The sequence below is a fragment of the Bison bison genome, unplaced genomic scaffold (assembly GCF_000754665.1).
Source record: "Bison bison bison isolate TAMUID 2011002044 unplaced genomic scaffold, Bison_UMD1.0 scf7180017864217, whole genome shotgun sequence".
In the NCBI taxonomy this organism is placed as follows: Eukaryota; Metazoa; Chordata; class Mammalia; order Artiodactyla; family Bovidae; genus Bison; species Bison bison.
The window spans coordinates 1,277,588-1,284,635 of record NW_011494789.1 but is presented as its reverse complement, the minus strand read 5'-3'; positions in this window follow the sequence as shown (position 1 = coordinate 1,284,635).

Below are 7,048 nucleotides of genomic sequence, written 5' to 3'. Positions count from 1 at the left end.
TTAAATAAGCAAGGTGACAATATACAGCCTTGATGTACTCCTTTCCCTATTTGGAACCAGTCTGTTCCATGTCCAGTTCTAACTGTTGCTTCCTGACCTGCATACAGATTTCTCAAGAGGCAGGTCAGGTAGTCTGGTATTCCCATCTCTTTCAGAATTTTCCACAGTTTCTTGTGATCCACACAGTCAAAGGTTTTGGCATAGTCAATAAAGCAGAAATAGATGTTTTTTCTGGAACTCTCTTGCTTTTTCGATGATCCAGCGGATGTTGGCAATTTGGTCTCTGGTTCCTCTGACTTTTCTAAAAGCAGCTATAAATCACTTTTCTGTGCATCCAAAACTAATGCAACATTGTAGGTCAACTCTAATTCAATAATTCGCAGAGATACACACACACACCCCAACAACAACAGTGTTAACTAAGGGAGAAAACAGGTTTTATTGATCCTTATGTTAGTATTCTAAAGTAAATGAAAATTTTAATGAGGGAGTCATATTCCAACACCAGGTGTTGAAGCACCAAGTGCTGAAGTCCCGATTAATATACATAAATGCCCCTATATATATTTGTGCAGATATATTTCCAGGTTTCCTCTTTGATTATTGGGAGAGCTAATTCCTAGAAAATATTTCCTAGATGTGAGAAGGATTTTCTATGTGAGACCCACCCTGGATTTCATTCGTCACTGTTCCTCTGCTGAAGAAACACGCATGTTCTCAGACGTATTGGAGAATCTTAGCTCCATTAGGTAGGTCTTGGCTTCCCGAAGCCAGGGCCCCACTCTAGCCCCTGCTCTTAGGCTCAGGGCCTCAGCACTGTCCTCAGATCAGCCCTTGTGTGAGACACCCGTTCACAGCTGGGGAACTGGTTGTATTCGCAGGCTTCTCCTGGCTGAGAATGAACTCAGTATCCAGTTCTTGGCTCCTGGTCACTGTGTCAGGGATTTGCCCTGGAGACCCAACCATACCTGAACTACTGACCTGAGACCTTTGGATAGAAATCCTAGTGTTCATGCTAGGATTCACAATTAGTTTTCACTGATCCCCTGTCCAGCCTAGTTTGTCCCTAGAGGGATGATGATCTATTCTTTCTTGAGAATAGATGTCCTGTTCTTTCCCATCTCAGGAGTCTCTTGAGTTGGTTCAGAAAAGTAGACATAATAATAGAAAAGAGAATCATGTCCTTGTGGGTCTGGGCCAAAGGTTCCTTACCTTCCTGCTAGTTCCACGTTTCCTAGGACGAGGAAAAGATGGATTATTCTTGTGGCAGGGAAGGAACAGGGAAAAGAGACCCAGTCCACACAGAACGGCAAGGATGATTTCAATTGTCCAGGCAGTGTAACTGGAGTTCAACCAAGTGTCAAAAGTGCTTTTTGGAGAAAAGAGAAGATACTCCATTGCCTGAACCCCACTGCTGCCTTCAGGTAACTGAGCACAGGGTTTGTACTTGGGGACTAAAGCCCCAGGCCTGGCATCACAGAGCCTGCAGCCTTGTCACAAAGGGCTCCTGTGGGTGGGGGAGGGGACAGGAGAGGAGAGGGCTAGGCCACAGCCCCTCCCCCACCATCCAGCACCACAACTCTACCCCTTCACCCTCAAGGGCCTTCTAGACATTAGTCAATTTTCTATTCATCCCACCAGGAGACCAGATATTTCCTGTTTCCTAAGATCTGTTGGAGATCTTGGCTTGAACCAACCAATTTCATGGCTTTTGAAACTCAAATTCTCCCAGTATTTTGGTTGTTTTCCAAGGATTTACACTCTTCGAATCTCCTCTGTCCACAATCTCATCATTTTTTTTTCATCTCATATATTTACATTGAAGTTGTACTTCCTCAGCAAATTTCAGTCATACAATATAGTGCTATCAACTCTAGTCACCATTAGATCCTGAGACCTTTGTCTCATAGCAAAAGGTCAAAACCCTGTTACCCGCCTCTCCCTATTTCCCTCAACCCCAGCCCCTGCCAACCGCTTCTCTTTTTCTATAAGTTTGACTTCTTTTGTAGATTCTGCACATAATTGATAAGAAATATATGCCTTTCTCTGTCTGGCTTTCACTTAACATGATGTCCACTAGATTCATTCCCATTGTTTCACGTTACCACTATTTTCCCCATATGATAAGTCTTTTACTTTCATTAACCCAGAAATAGACATTTATTTTATATTTAATTTTGCATAAATAATTTGTTGTAGTTTCCATCCACCTTTGCCAGCTTCACTCAGAGTAATTGATATAAAAATTCAAATTAGTGATTATTTAAAATTTATAAAACTTAAGTATAATAAAAAGGTAAGTAATTGAATCTCTAAATGATATGTTTTGTGCTAGTAGCATTTATAGTAATGAAGTTGGAAAAAAATTCACAAAAATTTATGGGCCATGCTGTATACACACACACACACACACACACACATATGCACACACACTTTTGACAGATCAATATTTCCAAATCCAAAACATGTTCTTATTTTCTTTAAATTTTTTGTATAATTTCTTGATCACATTGCTTTTTACTCTGCCCAAAATAGACAGTCTCCATTTTCCAGAGTTTAAAAACATGTGTGGAACAGCCTGAAGCCAAGAATGGGCTGGGTGAGCTTAAGCCATAATCTTTAGAGTGGACGTTGGGACTGGGGAGCCAAGGCCTGAGTTAAAGTCATCTTATAGTGATAGTGATGGCGATAGTGAAGTCGCTCAGTCGTGTCCGACTCTCTGAGACCCCATGGACAGTAGCCAACCAAGCTCCTCCGTCCATGGGATTTTTCCAGGCAAGAATACTGGAGTGGGTTGCCTTTTCCTTCTCCAGGGGATCTTCCCAACCCAGGGATCGAACTTGTGTCTCCCGCATTGTAGGCAGACGCTTTACTGTCTGAGCCACCAGGAAAGGCCAAAGTCATCTTAAGTAGCCTATTATCATATTCCTGTGTGTTCTATACATATTCTCTTTTTCAGTGTACACTTGCTTGCCCCCTCCTACCCCTTCCAGATCCCTGGAGCTTTGAGTCTTTCCTGTACCTTATAGAGAAGGCACTTTTGAGCCTTATAGTAAATTCCCTTGTGACATCATTGGACATCCTTTTTGGCAGATGGAATTGGATATTCACTTAGGGAATTGTATTTTTTAATCACTACCTGGTTAATTTTTCTTAATATATGAAATATGTATTTGGTTATACTGTCATGAATGTACATGTTCAAGAACGTATCTTTGGTATCTGCTGTTGCTTTTATTACAGCCTCTTCACTCTTTATGATATTGTCACTGGGGTATGACAGTCCACAGTGTGAACAATTAAGGTACCTGAGGAGCATGGAGGGCCCTAACTTGGAATCAATGGAAGTCATGGTGGGTCCTGATTTCTGCTTCTTTGGGGACTTTTGACTGAGATGTAAGTTTCATCATGACCTGGAAAATCAGGCTTGGACACCTTCTAATATGATTCTGGGAGATAGTGAAAAATATATATTGATCTCTGCCACCAGTGCCTGAGAGTTAGCTACTGAAACCTTGTAATTTCCCTTTAATTATCACTCTGGGTGTCAGGAGTGTCTTTTGTTCTCATAATATGCCTTGGGTGGGCCCCTAGATACCTCCTGGGTGAGGGCTGGCCCCCAGAAAGACCAAGCCATGACGAAGGCTTGATATTTTTAGCTCCACTCCACCATTCTCTTGAGAAGGAAGAAGAGCTGAAAGTGGAGTTAATGACTGATCATGCCTATATGAGGTAGTCTCCATAAAAATCCCCAAAGTATAGAATTCAGAGAGTTTCCAGGTGTCCAAATGGACAGAATTCCCTGAACTTGAGACCCTATCAGATATCAACCTATGTATCGCTTCATCAGGATGTTCATATGTGTGTATGTATATATATATATATATATATATATATATATGTATCTTTTATCATACTGCTACTGTTGCTAGTGCTAAGTCACTTTAGTTGTGTCAGACTCTTTGTGACCCCATGGCTATAGCCCACCAGGCTCCTCTGTCCATGGGGATTCTTCAAGCAAGAGTACTGGAGGGGGTTTCTGTGCCCACCTCCAGGGGATCTTCCTTACCCAGGAATCGAACCCATGTCTCTTATGTCTCCAGCACTGGCAGGCAGGTCCTGGGAAGCCCATCTTTTATCATATTCTTCAATAAAGTGGTGGAAATAACTATTTTCCTGAATTCTGCAAGCCTCTTTAGCAAGATAATGAAACCTGAAGAGGGGGTCTTAAGCATCATTTCTTGAGTACAAATTATTAATTCTATGAACCCTTTGGTACAAATGAAAGAAAGAAAGTGAAGTCACTTAGTCATGTCCGACTCTTGGAACCCCATGGACTGTAGCCTACCAGGCTACTCTGTCCATGGGATTTTCCAGGCAAGAATACTGGAATGGGTTGCCATCTCCTTCTCCAGGAGATCTTCCCGACCCAGGGACTGAACCTGCATCTCCCACCTTGAAAGTAGACGCTTTACTGTCTGAGCCACCAGGGAAGTCATGGTGCACATGAGTCCTTAGATATTCAACTTTGTAGTTACTGGGAAATTTTACATACTACACATATAGATAATCTTCTACCTGATTAAAAGATGATCTTAGTTATACCCAAAGAAGTCATTTGTAAGTTGCTCTTATTACCTCAAGCTAACATAGGTAGCTGGCATGTTGCAGTCCATGGGGTTGCAAAGACATGCCTGAGTAACTGAATAGCAACAGCATATTTATTTCCAATTTATGCATATTTTTGATCACAGAATAACTTGCTGCCTAGTTAACTCTCTTCATAGTCACCAAAGTCATGTTTAATGTCTTCCTCAACAAATAAGACTACTTTATGCTTAACAAGTCAAACAAAGGCCTTTTTCTGGGGCTGGGACTCAAATTCAAGTCTGCTAGTTTATTGACATCATCAAACGATTAGGAACAAATTAAGAAATATATGGAAGACTATCAGATAAGGTGGTGGACATACTGTGAAGTTATTTTATTTACTTTCAATTTAAAAACAGTTATGCAACAAAGTGTCAGGCATGATTTGATTTAAAAGACTGACCATTTAATAGTTTAATAGCTCATATGTGTCCTAAATATCTGTGAGCTCTGACACACACACATAAGCAGGTCTGAAAATAGAATTACTGTTAGCAATGAGCCAAGCCATAACTCTGCACTTTGTCAAGGTGTTCTTACTAGCAAATTCCCAGCATATCACCTCTCACCTAAACATTTTGCAGGTTCACCACTTCTGATGTTCTGCATTTCAAGACTGCTTTGCTATTTTGGTAAAGGGTTTCCTACTCTGCATTTTTCCAACAGTACTGTAACATCTTAAACATGATTCAAAGTATAGTTCTATGAAAGCCTCCTTTAAGAGAATTTTAGATTCCTTCCATCACACACACGCACTGACTCCTTGACCTTCATACCTGCTAAAAATCAGTGGTTCTGGACCTCCTTCCACTATAAATAAAGAGACTTCTGCTTGTATCTCCACCCTGATCCTGGACTACTGTTTTCAGCTGAATGTGTGTGTTAGTCATTCAGTCACATCCTGCTCTTTGTGATCCAGTGAACTGTAACCCACCAGGCTCTTCTGTCTGAATACTGGAGTGAGTTGCCATTCCCTTCTACAGGGGATCTTCCCAACCCAGGGATCAAACCTGGGTCTCCTGCCCTGCAAGAAGATTCTTTCCTGTCTGCATCACTAGGAAAGTCCCTATCAGGTGAATAGTGGCCCTTCAAATATGTCCTAATCCCCAGCCCCTTTGTTACATTATATGGCAGAAGGAACATTATTGATATGATTAAACTAAGGTTCTAGAAATGGGGAGATAATCCTGCATCATCCATATGGGCTCAATGTAATTGTAAAGGTCCTGATGAGAGAGAGGCAGGAGGGTCACAGTCAAGAAGGGAGAAGGCAGTGAAAGTGGAGACTGGAGTGATGAGGCCAAGGGAAGTCAGCAGCCTCTAGAAGCTGAAAACAGCAAGGAAATGGATTATCCACTCAGAGACTCTAGAAAAAATCTGCCCTTCTGACACTTTGACTTCATCCCACTGAACCTCATTTCAGACTTCTGACCTCCAGAACTATAAAGGAATATAGTTTTGAGTCTCTTAAGAAAAGAGACAGAATTTTTGAAAATCCTGCAGATTTTCAATTTCTCCACATGTATCATTCTACTTCTGTCAAACCAGTTAGTATTTGCTTGATAGCAGATTTATCTATGGATATGTTTGACTTTTCTTCTAGATAGCAAATTTCTGGAAAGTAGAAACCATTTGGGGCTAAAGGTAATATGTCTAGTTTGTGGCAGAGATAGGTCTATCATGCAGTCCCTTGACCCAGTCCTTCTTTTTATAACAGAGCTTGAGCCAATTCTGACCTGATTGTCTTTGCATAATGAGGGTGGCCTTCAAATAAACCAATAAGGAGATATTGGGCATTAAAATATGCCTAGCATAGCAGCTTGGGACTAAAGAGAAAATAAGAGACAACTAATAAGAACCATCATGTATTTATCATTATGCCACCAAATAGAATTTTCTAGCTTCATCCTTATAATAAAGTAGGAGTTTGGGGAAATACCCCACTACTTTTACTCATTTATGCATTGCAATGATATGGATTGTCATTGGATTGGAAGACAGGGTATATGTTTACATTAGTATCATAAATCTTTTCATCTTCACTGTGCTATATTTTGCTTATGATTTGTTTATGAATTATGCATCTATGTTTATGAAGGAGATTGTGGTTTTTCCTGAAATGCAAGGTTTTTGGTTTTGTCAACAGCTATGCCATGACATCCACCATAGTCTTCTAGTTTGTCTGTTTCTTTGATCTCATAATTCTATCAGACAGTGCTGATGTCTGGATTGCAATGCATGTGAATTCCAGAAAAGTAGTGGGCATACTGAAAAGTTATTTACTTTGTGTTTAAAAAGAGTTATATAACACTTTTGAAGGGTCAGATACGATTCCATCTAAAATACTGAAGAATTTGGCATAATCCAATGAGTGCCGAAGAATTGATGCTTTTGAACT